The sequence below is a fragment of the Tachyglossus aculeatus genome, chromosome 5, assembly GCF_015852505.1.
Source record: "Tachyglossus aculeatus isolate mTacAcu1 chromosome 5, mTacAcu1.pri, whole genome shotgun sequence".
Classification (NCBI taxonomy): Eukaryota; Metazoa; Chordata; class Mammalia; order Monotremata; family Tachyglossidae; genus Tachyglossus; species Tachyglossus aculeatus.
The window spans coordinates 103,947,462-103,964,574 of record NC_052070.1 but is presented as its reverse complement, the minus strand read 5'-3'; the positions used below and the strand labels follow the sequence as shown (position 1 = coordinate 103,964,574).

General features: G+C 42.7%; 1 pseudogene; it reads right to left on the bottom strand.

The window, feature by feature from the left end:
* LOC119928857 overlaps positions 1-16,757 on the bottom strand; it is a 35,204-nt pseudogene extending 18,447 nt beyond the window's left edge.
* Between the last annotated feature and the right edge of the window lie 356 nt (positions 16,758-17,113).

Sequence of the window (17,113 nt, the reverse complement as noted above, 5' to 3'; positions counted from 1 at the left end):
CCCACAACGATCTGGCCTCCTACTTCATTTACAAAATTAAATCCATCAGGTCCGACCTCACCAAAGTCACTTCCCCCCCCTTCTCCAACCCCCCGGCTCTCAACACTCTTTGCTACTCTCCCACCCTTTCCCGCAGTATCCTCTGAGGAGCTCTCCTCCCTCCTCTCAAGTGTTACTCCGGCCACCTGTGCTTCTGACCCCATTCCCTCTCATCTCATGAAATCTCTCGCTCCATCCCTTCTCCCCTCCTTAACTTCCATCTTCAACCGATCACTCTCCACTGGTTCCTGCCCCTCTACCTTCAAACATGCCCATGTCTCTCCCATCCTAAAAAAACCCTCTCTTGTCCCCACCTCACCTTCTAGTTATCGCCCCATATCCCTCCTACCATTCCTTTCCAAACTGCTTGAACGAGTTGTCTACACACGCTGCCTTGAATTCCCAGACTGAGCCCCACTTTTCCTTTTCTCCTTCTCCCCTCCCCGTCATGCTTACTCCCTCCCTCTGCTCTACCCACCTCCCTGCACTACAGCACATGTGTACATTTGTACTTATTTTTTATTCTATTTATTTTATTAATGATGCATATATCTATAATTCTATTTATCTATTTTGATGCTATTGATGCCTGTCTACTTGCTTTGTTTTGTGGTCTGTCTCTCCCGTTCTAGACTGTGAGCCCACTGTTGGGTAGAGATTGTCTCTGTTGCTGAATTGTACTTTCCAAGCACTTAGTACAATGCTCTGCACACAGTAAGCACTCAATAAATATGATTGAATGAATGAATAGTGAGTGAAAGACAATCTGCTACAAGTCAAAACTCACCTGTGCTGGGCAGCAGTGGCACGGGCACACAGTAAGTGCTCAGTAAATACGATTAAATGAATGAATGAATGAATAAAATTTTCTGCTTGGAAGGAGGCAGTGGTAAGCCAGTTCTGTATTTTACCAAGAAAACTCTATGGATACATTACAAGAAGGATTGCAGATGGAGATGGGGCGTTCTGGAGAGATGTGCCCATAGCATTGCTGTGGGTCTGAGTTGACTCAACGGCATAAGACAAGAAAATTGTGTTGAGGAATGGAATGTTTTTGGTTTGGCTACTGCATCAAAGAAAGAATCTGTCCTGTAAATCTTTTACCAGCTCCAAAATCCTTTACAACATATTTAATGTTTTTACATATGTGATATACACACATACACATATATGTATTTGCATATTTACATATATACATGTGGGGATATAATCCCTTTCTGCCTTTTCTGTGAGCCTTCTACTGGGACAGGCATTGTGAACAACTGGTTATTTAATAATTGTGGTATTTGTTAAGTGCTTATTATATGCCAAGCATTAGGGTAGATACAAGGTAATCAGGTTGTCCCACTTGGGGCTCATTGTCTTAATCCCCATTTTACAGATGAGGTAACTGAGGCCCAGGGAAGTTAAGTGACTTGCCAAAGGTCACACAGCAGACAAGAGGCAGGCCTGGGATTAGAACCTGCATCCTTTGACTCCCAAACCCCTGCTCCTGCCACTAGGCCATGTTTATTTGTTTCTTCCCCAGCGTTTAGTACTGTGCTTGCCACAGAGTAAGCACTTCACAAAGAGTACTATCAATATTAATATTACTATTAGTAGTAGTAGCAGTAGTAATATATTCACACACATAAATCCTGCAAAGGGCTTTGCATTCAGTACTAGGTGCATGGGTTTTATATTTCAGGTGCCTGCTACAACAGCAAAGTCAGGTAGACACCAATTATCAACACTACAAGAAGTGTGTGTGTGTGTGTGTGTGTGTGTGTGTGTGTGTGTGTGTGTGTGTGTGTGCGGTTTGCTGTTCTGCAGCCCCAGGTGACTGATTTGTCTTGATACTCAACAGTGAGATTCTATTGTGGCTCAATCAGGACTTTAAGTGCCCACTACTGCCTTTCCTATCTAAAAGTTTCCCTATCTGTTTTTTGACCCAACCAGTTACAAAGCAAGCAGATGCTTCCAGCCCCTACAAAAAGACAGCATATACAAACTCCCATTTTCACAGATCTATCGTTATCCATTTACCCTCAAGCACTGTGTATATTAAAAAGGCCCTTCATATTTTTTCCAACAAGTGAGTACATATAAATCATTAGCTTCCATTATTGCAAAGAAAGTGATTTTAACCAAAAAAGTCTTTACCTACACTTCTCCTCCACTTTTTTTCTGTTTTTAGGCACAACTTCTTATATGCTCTTGGTTATGCTAGGAAAAGGTTATGAATACTAATAGATGGAATTTATAATTTAGTGCTGTGCTTTTTGGGCTTATTAATTCCAGGACATTTTATTTCTTAAGAAGCTTCACTCCTAGAGCAGTCAAAGACATTTTCCTGGATAACTCATTTAAACTCTGAATATTTATCTACCAACTCAGGTTGAAAGTGGGGCCTCATCCATACAATCATTTCATTGGGGAGGATAACTACATTTGAAATTGAGATAGTTGGCCCAAATGTATATTTGGTTTGATAATGTACCTCCGATTCTGCCATAAAACCTCTAGATGATTGTAATTTAAAAGGAAATGGATTAAATGAGAATACAAAATTCAATCATCTCTTTTACCTGAATTCTTTATTGGAGACTTTTCCCATTAATTTTAAGTCTACTAAGAGAGTGAGGACTGGAGGCGGGAGATATCTAAATATGGACTACGTCAAGTTTTCCCTGGGCAGTCTTTTTCCTTATAATCTTCGGTATTCCCTCCCTTTCCCTCCTCCAGCTAGCTGAAGGGGATCTGACATTCTGATTTAGATGGGACAGTCCTGAAATTTGAGAGGTCTGTCTCTCCTCCCATATTAGGTTCTTTGAGCCCAACTCTGTCCTAAAAAGCTCTCAGGAAAAAAAAAAACTGGTCTGAGATGCACCTGCATCTTAGCCATATTGGAAGGAGAAGGGGGCTGGCAGGGAGATGGGGGAAGATACCACTTGTCACCCAGAAAGCCTTGGCCTGCGGCTCCAGGACTAGATTTCACCTCTGCACTGGGGAGAGATCAGAACCAGAGCCACCAAGCGGGAATACCAGATGAGGCAACAGTAGATGAAGCTGACAAGGGCTTCTCCTCATCTCCACTGCCTCTCTCCTCAATTCTACCCTCTGCCTCTCTCCCCCTTTCTTTCCTTTTCCCTCTTCCCTTCTCTTCCCTATTTCCTTTTTTCTCTTTTTCCTTTTTCCCTTTCATCCCTTTTCCCCTCCCATTTTTTCTCCATTTTACATCTCCTCTTTTCCACTTCACCCTTCTACCCTTCTTTGTTTTACCTCCAGCCCTCTCTCTGGCCTCACCCCATTTTCCTGGCCTTACCGCTTTTGAATGTCACCCTGCCCTGATCTGCTGATAAATTGAACCTGGTCACCTGAAGACAGCCAGACATGGGAGGAGTCCTTCAAACTGATAGAGAGGCCCTGCTGCCAAAGGGGAGTATCTCTGGTTCCCAATAGCAAGGTAACTCCCTTGGAGTTCTTTTAAGACCAAGTATGGTTAGTCTGATGTACAAAAGTAGTTCAACAGATGAAAAAGGAGGAGAAAGGAAAGAAGAATGAGGGGAAGAAAGGACAAGGACAAAAAACAGGGGGCATGGGGCAGAGAGAAGGCTGGAGAACAAAACTTGGGGAAGACATGGGTTTAGGTAGTCCTGGAATTATGTAGCCCATCTATGCCAATTTAAAGAAATATGTTAATGTCCCAGAAGTGAAATTGTATCAGATAAACTGGTCAGCCTATAATCTCTAGTCAACCTGCAATCTCTCTTGCTCATTTTAAGTGCTCAGTTTTCTGGGTCCCAGTTGTGGCATCCTCCATAGAATAAACATTTAGGAGCTTACAATAGGGACACCTCAGAATTCTGGGGGATTTTCACCCCATAATGTTTTCCTTTACCTCTTGCTCTCACAGTGGACAAGAGGGACCGGGGAGGGATGGGCAGGAATTCTGATTCCCTGCCCTGACTTTCAACAAAAATATGTCCTGCCTAGCTACAAAGCTTAATGAAACCCATGATTCTATGCCAGAGTACTGACTTTATTTTCCTTATAAACTCATCTTTTTCCTTTTATAAATGCAAAATTGAGGATGGTCAACAAAATAATTTGCATTTACCCAATACATTCATTGCTCCCATAACATGGGTGTTGTGTTTCTGAAGAATCTTGCATTCAAGCCAACACATGCTGTTGAGTTCACCCCTTGCCTGACTCCACATGTGTGCAAAACTGTTTCGTTTGACATCACATCATGTCATAACCAGTGGAAGAACATTCCCTAATTTCACAATGGTGTCCCAACCAAACTATGTAATGAAAACCACATTGTGTCAAAATGTGCTGCAACAGCATATATTGTAAATGCCACTGGTATCCTCACCTTGAAAGGAAGGGAAGGAGATTCATGACGCCTGACTGTCCCGAGGTGACCCTTGGGTACCGGCCATCTCAAGATCAAAAGCTATCTCATGACCACCTGAGCCAGCAGGCAGAACTCAGAAGTGAGGGTGGGATACCGCCCCCACGACCAAATCTGCTAGATTGACAACCCAAGCCGGGAACACAGAAGGTGTCCTTCGCTCCCGTGCAAATCAATTAGGTATGGAGGAGGGGGGAGGGCAGAGACTGGATAGACTGAGGCCGGAACCTGGAATGGCCTAGGGGCACAGGCAATAAATACCTGTCGGCTCTGAACTTCAGGGTCAGAACACCAGGACATGCAGCAGCAGCAGCAACACACGTGTCTCTCTGCCCAGAAGGCCAGATGCCCACTCTACGACCAGAACCAACACAATGAGGCAAGGGCCGCGGGACGGGTGAGTGTCTCGTTGGTCGGACCCAGGTACGCCGCTGCTGATGGGAATCATTAGTGGATTCCTCCCATGTAGGGAGAGCACATTGTGAGAGCTAGCCACCCACCACGTGTGCAGGTAATGTAATGAATTCTTCCCATGTGGGAAAGTAAGTGGATTCTTCCCGAGTGGGAAATGCACATGGGTGAGAGCTAGCCGCCTCACCCACGTGCAATTAACATATGATTGTGTTCCTCCTGTGTAGGGAAGCTCTAATATTTCTAATTGGTTATATTCCTCCCGAAAGGGAAGTGCAATCCATTGCGCCTAAACAAAACAATTACATAAATTCAATTTGCCTCGCGGAATAAATTTTATATAAAACTCAGGCTTTCCGTCCCTGGCCTCTCTCTCTCTCTCTCTCGCCTGGCCGATCACTGAACGAACCCGTCCCCAGACGACGGGTGACACTGACCAGCCTATCATTATAGGTTTTCTCATTTCCTTACTTTCCAAGAATGTTGGCATGTATTTGAAAAAAGAAAAGAAAAGGACTACTTACTTTAGTAAGTTCGCTGTAAAATTTCTCTGAGAGGTCATGGGTGGTTAATATCAGGCTTTCCATCAAGGAAGGGAACAGGGAAGGGAGTGTATGGTAGGGAGACGGAGCACTGGCAGGTTCCATGGTCATCCACAGAGCCGGTGAAGTTGGACACGAACTGAAAAAAATAAGGTCAGGGTATGAGATGAAGCACACAAGAACCTAAGAGATGCATGGAGGATCCACTATCTTCATAAACACCCAGACTGTTCCAGGAAAAAGCTGCCAGCTGAACCAAGCCACTGAAGATCTTTCATGAAGGACCGAAAAGTGAAGCTCAGCCAATGAAAAGGATTAAAGGAGAGAGATAATGATTAACATATTCACCCCAGTTAGAGCTACACTAAGTAAGAACCCTGCCTGGTCTTTCACTCTCAGAAGTGGTCACACTGACTCAATCAATCAGTGACAATGACTCAATCAATCAATGGTATTTATTGAGTGCTTCCTGTGTGCAGAGTACTGTGCTAATGCTTGGGAGAGTGTAACATAATATAACAGAATTGGGAGATATTTTCCCTTCCCCAAGGAGCTTACAGTCCAGAGGGAGAAAGACATTAATGTAAACAAATAAATTACAGATATGATATATATAAGATATATATATACAGATATAAGATATATATATATATACAGATATAAGTGATGAGAGTTGTAAGCTCATTATGGGCAAGGGACGTATTTTCTATTTCTGTTGTACTCTCCCAAGTGCTTAGTACAGTGCTCTGCACATAGTAAGTACTCAATAAATACCATTGATTGAACTCATTTTGGGCAGGGATTGTGTCTGTTTACTGTTGAATTGTACTCTTCCAAGCGCTTAGTATAGTGCTCTGCATACAGTGAACACTCATTAAATATGACTGAATGAATGAAAGAATGATTAATAGAGAGTGGGATGAATGAAGGGTGAAAATCCAAGTTCAAACGTCATGCAGAAGGGAGTAGAAGAAGAGGAAATGAGGGCTTAGTTGGGGAAAATCCCTTGCAAGAAAAATCACTAAAGGCTGTTGGGGGACTTTGTAGGGAATGGGAGAGGAGAATGATGAAGTGGCAGTTAGAGAAGCAGAATGGCTCAGTGGAAAGAGCATGGGCTTGGGAGTCAGAGATCATGGGTTCGATTCCTGGCTCTGCCACTTGTCTGCTGTGTGACCTTGGGCAAGCCACTTAACTTCTCTGTTCCTCGGTTACCTCATCTGTAAAATGGGGATTAAGACTGTGAACCCCACGTGGACAGCCTGATCACCTTGTATCCCCCCAACGCTTAGAACAGTGCTTTGCACATAGTAAGCGCTTAACAAATACCATCATCATCATTATTATTATTATGGGAAATAAAGCTACCTGGGGCAGGGAAACATAGTAGGGTTGGACCACATTCTCAGGAAGAACACCTGGCTAGACTGGAGAAAACTGAATACTAAGGTCACCCAGAGAGTCCGATAGCCCACTGTCTTTCCCATCACAATTAATTATCATCATGTTAAACAACATGCATTGAAGGCCTATTTGGTAGAGACCACTATGCTAGGCCCAATCCCTGCCCTTAAGATGCTTACAATCAAATGAAGGAGATGGGAGTCACAAATCTATGAACACACTATAAGGCAGAGAGAGAGAGAGAGAGAGAGAGAGAGAGAGAGAGAGAGAGAGAGAGAGAGAGAGATGGAGAGCCAAAAAGCAGCCCAAGACTTTTATATCTAAGTAACATCTAGCAATACTGGTTTCTACCATACGTGCTACTACTTAGAAATAGTGCAGTGTATGAGTGGGAAAACTAACTTCAAAGTTCTTCCTTCTTATTTGAAATAAAAGTTTTACAGTTCACCCATTTCCAGAAAACTCATTTTACTATATTTGATGTTCCTTTAAGATATTCAGTCTCATGCTTCAATGCCGGTGCATATTTTTAAATGACAGATTTGAAAGATCTTGATCTCCCTTTGTCCCCATCTTTCTTCCCCAGGGGCATCCCACTACAATTAACTTTTTTTAATATTGTTACAAAAAGCCAGTCCTGGAAACTTTATTTCCAAGTTGAGCATTCACCATACATTTTTTATTTCATCTTACTGCTTCACAGGGCCTTTGTTCCAGAGCTCCTCGCAATAGATGTCAGCACTGAAGGTCTCTCTGTAAGTGTCGCAAGGAAGCAGCAGTGATCTGCAAAGTTTTAAGAGACTTGTTCCACACCACTTAGATTTTGGGAGTTCTGTTTGCCACAGCAAAGATTACATCCTCTGTGCATTCAATTTCTGCCAATCCCCTTGACTCCCACATCTGCTGCAATTAGATAATGTAACCTCTTTCATCAGGACCCTCCCAAAGAAGGAAAACAGAGGGTTTTTTATTTTATTTTTTTACTCCAGTACTTCTGATGTGTACTTCACAAAAAATGGCAGGGTCCTGTGGCTCTTAATGCACCAGTATCTGGGTAATAATTAATCAATTTAATCAACCATATTTAAAGTGTGTCTCCTATGTGCAGCACACTGTACTGAGTGCTTGGGAGCATATCACTGAGTAAGAGACTTCTCAAGAAGTAACGTGGACCACAGGGAAATTTAAAGAAAGTGATGTAATTCTCATATGTAAAAAACATGGGAAATAGAGATCAGACTGCAGGAGTGTTTTAACCAGCAAGGTTACTAACTGATCACTTCAGTTCTTAGTACAGTGCTCTGCACACAGTAAGCGCTCAATAAATACAGTTGAATGAATGAATGAAACAACTCAGCAGATGTCAAATAATCTGAAGCCTTCTGGCTAGGCTGTTGAAGAGCCTAACAGGAACAGAAGTAAGGAACAATGTATGCATTGCTTTGTAAAACTAGTTCAGTATGATGGACTTGATAGCACTTAGAGAAAATGGAGGTTATAAACCAACTAGGTTGGCCAGTGACAGCCCTTCCATATACTGGACAAGGAAATGTTTGTGATGTGTGTGACACCGGCCATGCAGCGTAATGTGATGACATTGCAGGCCCCATTTTCTGGAAATTTGTAAATTTCACATAATCCTAGAAGACTTCTCCAGGGGAAACCTTGAGCTCCTCACTTGCTCCAGAGCCCTTGTGCTTTCCTCCCAGGCCAGCTTGTGAAGTCTGGCCAGTGTCTGAGCAACAGGATGTGGCACAGGAGTCACAGAGGAGGAAATCTCAAAGCAAAGAAAGAATTTAATGGGTATAAAAGCACCCAGACAGGGGGAAGTCCAGCTGAAAATCAGAATGTGCAGTAAAAAACTGGATACCTCAACACCAGGCTGCCCCAGGGAAACCTCACCTACTGATATAGCTTTTCATCAAGAATAAAGGGAACGTGTCTATCAACTCTGTTACGTTGTACTTTCCTACAATGGAAATACAATTGATTAATAGATACAGAACTGAGAGCTACCAATCAGTTAATAGTGCTTGTTTAGAATTTACTCTGAACAGAGGATTGTATTAAGCACTAAGGAGAGTGAAATGGGATAGAATGAGTGAGTGGGACAAAGTAGCATGACAAAGGAAAGAGCATGGACTTGGGAGTCAGAGGATGTAGGTTCTACTCACGGCTCCACCACTTGTCTGCTGTGTGACCTTGAGCAAGCCACTTAACTTCTCTGTGCTTCAGTTACCTCATATGTAAAATGGGGATTAAGACTGTGAGCCCCACGTGGGACAGCATGATTGTCTTGTATCTACCCCAGTTCTTAGAACAGTGCTAGGCACATTGTAAGCACTTAACAAATACCATTATTATTACTATTATTATTATTATTAAATGGAGTTAGTCAAGGACCTTATAATCTAGCAGGAGTGACAGATGTTGAAATAAATTACAAATAGATGAAAACAATAGTGTTTAAAGATATGGACACAGACATTACATAAGTGCTTAGGTGATGCAGAAATATGGGGATGCTAAATGTTAGTAATGCTAGTGCTCGCCTACCTTCAAAGCCATATTAAAATCACATCTCCTCCAAGGGGCTCTCCCCCCTCTAAGCCCTCATTTCCTCTACTCCCTCTCCCTTCTGAGCCACCCTTGCACTCGGATTAGTATCCTTTATTTACCCCTTCCTCAAACCCACAGCACTTACATAGAAATCTGTAATTTATTTTAATGTCTGTCTCCCCATCTAGACTGTAAACTCCATGTGGACAGGGAACATGTCTACCAACTCTATTGCACTGTGCTCTTCCAATAACTTAGTACAGAGCTCTGCAACAGTAAGCACTCAATAGATGTAACTGATGGATTGATTCTCTGTGTCTCAGTTTCCTCATCTGTAAAATGGGAATTCAATACCTGTTCTCTTTCCCCTTTAGACTGTGATCACCATGTGATACAGGGACTGTGTTCTACCTTATTCTCATGTATCAACCCCAGGGCTTAGTACAGTGTCTGGGGCACAGTAAGCACTTTACAAATAACCATTTTAAAGAAATGGAAAGAACACTGGCCTAGGGGTCAGGGACCTGGATTTTAATTATGACTCGGCCACTTGCCTGTGTGACCTTGGGCAGGTCACTTAACTTATTTGTGCCTTAGTTCCCTCATCTGTAAAATGGGGATTCAATGCATTTTCTCCTTCCTACTTAGACCTTGAGCCTCATGTGGACCTGATTATATTGTCTGACCTGATTATCTTGTATCTAATACTGCACCTATTACAGTGCTTGGTAGGCTCTTAACAAATAATATTATTTTCATCATTGTTTCCTAAAATGGCATAATTCCATTTTTGCAGTGAAGTAATGAAAATATAATACATTTTAAGAATTCTAATTTACAAAATGATTCAAGAGTTAGAATTTAGATTAAATTGGGTAAAATCCAGAACATACTTGGATGTAACGATTAGGACACATCCAGATATTTTGGAAGATCTTATATCTGTCTCTGCTGCTGGTAATCTATGCTGCTGGTGACCATAGATAGTAATACTGTTAAAGGATTCTATTTGCATTCATAATGCAGGTGAAACATCAAGCACTTCACCTCCCTGCCCTTCCCCAAAGCCTCTGATGACTGTCTATTCCTTTCTCCATCAGACAGAAACTTCTGATCATTGGCTTCAAGGCCCCCACTCAGCCCTCCCCATCAGCTCTCCTCCCTCATCTCCTCTACTTATCCTTCCTCTTCTCTCATTTCATCCTAACTCACATACTTTTCTTCTCAACCCAGTTTACTCACAGTGCCTCATTCTTGTACCCTTTTGTGGCTGACGTCTTGCTCACATACTCTTTTCTCACTGAAATTCCCTCACTCTTCACATCTGGCTGATTACTCCCCATCATGGAAATTCTTCTGAAAGTGCAAACTTTTAGAAGTCTTTCCCTGGTTAATCTCTCAATTCTCTGCCCTATTTCCCCTCTTCTGGACAATCAATTTCACCTAAACATTTGAGTACTCGCTTTCCCTTGTGCTGGCAAAATGTGTGTACATATCCTTAAACACTGTTTCTTCCCCCTAACTTATTTTAGTGTCTGTCTCCTCTGCTAGGCTCTAAGCTCTTGAAGATGGGAATCATGTCTTCCAATTCTATTGCATGCTCAAGTGCTTAATATAGTGCTAGTCACAGAATAAGCACTCAATAAATACTATTAATTGATAAATTGACTGATTGAAGACAGAAGGTCTTCACAAGAGACAGTATCATAACTATGAATTAGAAAACATTTTTGGATGGAATTAATATGTATTATTATTTTTCTTTAAATGAAAACTAACATGAATCATTCATCAGCCCGCAACCTTGGTGTCATCCTCGACTCCGCTCTCTCATTCACCCCTCACATCCAAGCCGTCACCAAAACCTGCCGGTCTCAGCTCCACAACATTGCCAAGATCCGCCCTTTCCTCTCCATCCCAACCGCTATCCTGCTCATTCAAGCTGTCATCCTATCCCGTCTGGACTACTGCACCAGCCTTCTCTCTGATCTCCCATCCTCGTGTCTCTCTCCACTTCAATCCATACTTCATGCTGCTGCCCGGATTATCTTTGTCCAGAAACGCTCTGGGCATATTACTCCCCTCCTCAAAAACCTCCAATGGCTACCGATCAATCTGCGCATCAGGCAGAAACTCCTCACCCTGGGCTTCAAGGCTCTCCATCACCTCGCCCCCTCCTACCTCACCTCCCTTCTCTCCTTCTACTGCCCAGCCCGCACCCTCCGCTCCTCCACTGCTAATCTCCTCACTGTACCTTGTTCTCGCCTGTCCCGCCATCGACCCCCGGCCCACGTCATCCCCCGGGCCTGGAATGCCCTCCCTCTGCCCATCCGACAAGCTAGCTCTCTTCCTCCCTTCAAGGCCCTGCTGAGAGCTCACCTCCTCCAGGAGGCCTTCCCAGACTGAGCCCCTTCTTTCCTTTCCCCCTCGTCCCCCTCTCCATCCCCCCGTCTTACCTCCTTCCCTTCCCCACAGCACCTGTATATATGTATATATGGTTGTACATATTTATTACTCTATTTATTTATTTATTTATTTATTTATTTATTTATTTATTTTACTTGTACATTTCTATCCTATTTATTTTATTTTGTTGGTATGTTTGGTTCTGTTCTCTGTCTCCCCCTTTTTGACTGTGAGCCCACTGTTGGGTAGAGACTGTCTCTATGTGTTGCCAATTTGTACTTCCCAAGCGCTTAGTACAGTGCTCTGCACATAGTAAGCGCTCAATAAATACGATTGATTGATTGATTGATTGATCAGGAAAGAAAATAATCTTCTCACAAGTCAGTCAGGAAATATTTGGGTCCTTCAAAAGACAATTCTTTGAGCAAATAAAAACATGCATCAGGGATAAAATAATTCAGAATGCTGATTGGGGGAGACAATATAGTTGGGGGACATAATATAGTTAAGAGATAACGACCAATTTTAAATTATCTTCCTGGTTTACTTGAGACAGTTTTACCTTCAAAGCCTCAGAGAGAGCCAGACTTTTAAAATGGTTTATCACTCCTGAATATACAAATTCTTGGACACTCAGGCCACTTTTATTAAGGAGCAGATGTCACTTCCATTATATATCCAAATTTCTTGGCTGTTGAACTAAGCTTTTTTAATTTACTCTAGGACGACATGCAAATTAACAAGTCTGATGCACATTTTTTAATAGTAGGAGAAATCCTTTTGAAATGGTTTGAAGTGGTGGATACAGCCCAGGCCTGGGAGTCAGAAGGTCATGGTTTCTAATCATGGCTCCTCCACGTATTAGCTGTGTGACCTTGGGCAAGTCATTTCACTTCTCTGAGACTCAGTTACCCCACCTGTAAAATGGGGATTGAGACTGTGAGCCTCACATGGGGCAAGGACTGTGTCCAACTCGATTTGCTTCTATCCACCCCACTGCTTAGTACAGTGTCTGATACCTAGTAAGTGATTAACAAGTACCTTCATTATTATTATTATTATTACATGCCTTGCAGATAACCCCTCTCACCCCACACGGAAGGTTCCTGATCAGCTCACTGATCTTATGGCTCACACAACAGGCATAATAATAATGATAGTTGTACTATTTGTTGAACACCTACCATGTGCCAAGCAGGGTAATAAGTGCTGGGGTAGATACAAGATAACCAGGTCAGATACTGTCCCTGTCCCTTAAGGGGCCCACAGTCTAAGAAGGAGGAAACCCGTTGTTGAGTAGGGACTGTCTCTATATGTTGCCAACTTGTACTTCCCACGCACTTAGTACAGTGCTCTGCACACAGTAAGTGCTCAATAAATATGAATGAATGAATGAATGAATGAATGAGTGTTGAATCCTCATTTTACCAAATAGAGAACTGAGCTAAAGAGAAGTTAAGTGTAAGTTAACTCTTCACTTAAGAGTTAAGTTGCTCAATGTCATCCATCAAGTGAGTGACAGAGTGAGATTAGAACCCACATCCTCTAACTGTCAGGCCCATGTTCTTTCCACTAGGCCATCTACTTTTCCTAGGACAGGAGAGATGAATCTGGTAGATTTCTTCCCTAGTATGCTTCATTCTCCCCATTTATGTTCTATGCAGTAATAATGATTGTGACATTTATTAACCCTTACTATGTGCCAAGCACTATGCTAAACATTGGGATAGATTCAAAGATAATCAGGTCAGAAACAGTCCCTGCCCTACATGGGGCTCACAGTCTAAGAGAGGATAATAATAGCTGTGAGATGAATTAACCACTTACTATGTGCCAAGCATATACTAAGCACTAGACTGTAAGCTCATCTCTAGTCTGTAAGCTCACTGTGGGCAGGGAATGTGTCTATTTATTGCTATATTGTATTCTTCCAAGTGCTTAGTACAGTGCTTTTAGACTGTGAGACCACTGTTGGATAGGGACTGTCTCTATATGTTGTCAACTTGTACTTCCCAAGGGCTTAGTATAGTACTCTGCACACAGTAAGCACTCAATAAATATGATTGATTGATTGATTGATTGCTTTGCACACAGTAAGTGCTCAATTAATATGATTAAAATAATAAATCAATGAATGGGGTGGTTATATGCTAATCATCAGGCAAGTGGGTGAGGGGACGGTGGCGTGATAGATGCCATTGAGGCACAGTGAGTAGGTTGGCATTAAAGTTGTAAAGTGTACAGGCTGGGTTGCAGTAGAAAATCAGTGAGGTAAGATAGGAGGGGACAAGCTGATTGAGTGCTTTAAAGCCTACGTTAAGGAGTTCCTGTTTGATGTAGTAGTGGATGGTCAACAACTGAAAGTTATCAAGGAGTGAAGAAACATGAACTGAATGGATTTTTAGAAACCTGATTCAGTCAGCAAAGTGAAGTACGGACTGGAGTGAGGAGAGACAGGAGGCAGGGAGGTTAGTAAGGAGGCTTATGCAGTAATCAAGGTGGGATAGGAAAAGTGCTTGGATTAATGTGTTAGCTGTTTGGATGGAGAGCAAAGTGTGGATTTTAGTAATGTTACGAAGGTTAAACCAACAGGATGTAGTGATGGACTGAATGTGTGGGTTAAATCAGAGAGATGAGTCATGGCCTACTGTATAGATAGAGCATGGGCCTGGAAGTCAGAAGGACCTGGGTTCTAATCCTGGCTCTGCCACTTGTCTGCTGTGTGACAAGTCACTTCACTTTTCTGGGTCTCAGTCACTTCATCTGTAAAGTGGGACAGTGTGTCTAGCTGATTATCTTGCATCTACCCCAGTGTTTAGAACAGTGCTTGACACATAGTAAGCACTTGACAAATATGAGAAGCAGTATGCCACAGTGGATAGAGCATGGGTCTGGGAGTCAGAAGGTAGTGGGTTCTAATCCCATCTCTGCCGCATGTCTGCCGTGTGACCTTAGGCAAGTCACTTCATTTGTCTGGGCTTCAGTTACCTCATCTGTAAAACGGTCATTGAGACTGTGAGTCCCAAGTGGGACTGTTACTTTGTCCAACACAATTTGCTTGTGTCCACCCCAGCGCTCAGTACAGTGCCTGGCACATAGTAAGTGCTCAACAAACACTAGTGCTTAGTACAGTACCTGGAACATAGTAAGCACTTAACAAATGCCATAATTATTATTATGAGTCAAGTAAATCAAACGTCACAGGAGTCAGAAGGACCTAAGTTCTAATCCTTGCTCTACTACTTGTCTGCTGCACGACCTTGGACAACTTTTTATTGTCTCAGTTACCTCATCTGTAAAATGGGGATTGACTGTGAGCCCCATGTGGGACTTGGACTGTGTCCAACCTAATTAGCTGGTCTCAACCCCAGTCCTTAGTACAGTGCCTGGGTCATAATAAGTGCTTAACAAATACTATAAAAAAGAAGGAAATTGCAATGGTTATGGGCATATAAAACAGAGAGAATGATGGTACTGTCTACAGTGATGGGAAAGTCAGGGTGAGGACAGGATTTGGGTGGGAATATGAGAAATTCCATTTTCAACACTGTTAAGTTTGAGGTGTCAGTGGGGCCTCCAAGTTGAGATATACTGAAGGCAGGAGAGAATACAAGACTGAAAAGCAAGAAAAAGATCAGGACTGGAGATGCAGATTTGGGAATCACCCACAAAGAGATGTTAGTTGGGCCCGTGGGAGTGTATCAGTTCTCACAATGAGTGGGTGTAGATGAAGAACAGAAGTGGGGTTAGGACTGAGCCTTGAGGGACTCCCACAATTAATGTGTGGGAAGAAGAGGAAGAGCCAGCAAAAGAGACTGAAAACGAGCTGCCAGAGAGGTAGGAGAAGAACCAGGAAAGGACAGTATCAGTGAAACCAGGGTTAGATAATGTTTCCAGTTGAAGGAGATTGGCCACAGTGTCCAAGGTAGCTGGGAGGTCGAGAAGGATTAGGATGGAGTAGAGCCCATTGGATTTGGCAAGGAGATCATTGGTGACCTAACAGAAGGTGTTTTCTGTGGAGTGAAGGGGTGGAAGCCAGATCAAGAGGGGTATGGTAGGGAATTGGAGGAGAGGAAGTGGAAAAGGTGGATGTAGACTACTCACTCTAAGAGGCTGGAAAGGAATGGAAGGAGGGAGACAGGGTGATGGGGTGATAACAGGAGGGAGCTGCGGGGTCAAGGGAGAGTTTTTTAGGATTGGGGATACATGAGAATGTTTGAAAGTAGTGGTGAAGATGCCATTGGCTAGTGAACAGTAAAAAGATGGCAGACAGGGAGGGAATAGGCAAGTCTTTTGATCCCAGCTCTGCCAATTATCAGCTGTGTGACTTTGGCAAGTCACTTAACTTCTCTGTGCCTCAGTTCCCTCATCTGTACAATGGGGATTAAGAATGTGAGACCCCTGTGGGACAATCTGATCACCTTGTAACCTCCCCAGCGCTTAGAAGAGTGCTTTGCACATAATAAGCATTTAGTAAATGTCGATATTATTATTATTATAAGATATAAAGAGATGGGGTTGGAAGTGCAGGTAAGGGGTATAGATTTTGAGAGAAAACAGGAGATCTCTTGAGATACTGCTGTGAAAAATGGGAGAGTCAAAGAAGGGGCAGGAGAAGGGAGGGATAGAAGCAGGGGAGATTTTAGGGAGCTTATGTCTGATTGTTTCAATTTTATTAATAAAGCATACGGCCAGTTTATTAGGAGTTTAAAACAATTCAGGAGAATTCAAGGAATTGTGAAGGGCTTCAAGAGCAAGAGGGAAGAAGAAGAGTTCAGAATTATATGTGCCATGCACAGCCTTACCTCAGGTTGGGACAGGTTTGAAGTCGGTGCTGACAAAGTCGGTGCTGTCGGAAGCAGTGTATTTGAATGTAGTGCATTTGAGGTGTATGCACTTGTAGTCAGTTGATGTGCAGCCATGATACTTGTTGCAGTTGTCACTACTAAACTAGAGCATTGCAGCTGCAGCAGCACAGATAGGAAAATTGAGACCATCATTTCTCTTAACTGAAGTGACTGTGACTCTGCATAGGCCTAGACAGGCTTTTTTATACTGTTCAGTGGGAGTTTCCCAATTGCTAATCTATGTGGAAAGACAGAAGTTGACCAAGATTGTAAAATTGATTGGCAGTTCTCATAGAGGGGTTTACAAATCTAAGGGGGCTGAGCTAAGACTTAAAGACACTGTGCTCTAGCCATAAAGTCCATCCTGACAAATGTTTACTTCAGGATATGCTGCAACAAAGCTTCCTGAAAGTACAACGTCTAGTTTCCAGCTTTGTATTCCCTGGAGAAAATGCATGGAAGGGTACAAATGGATAAGATTGATCCAGACACTAGAGCGGGGAAAG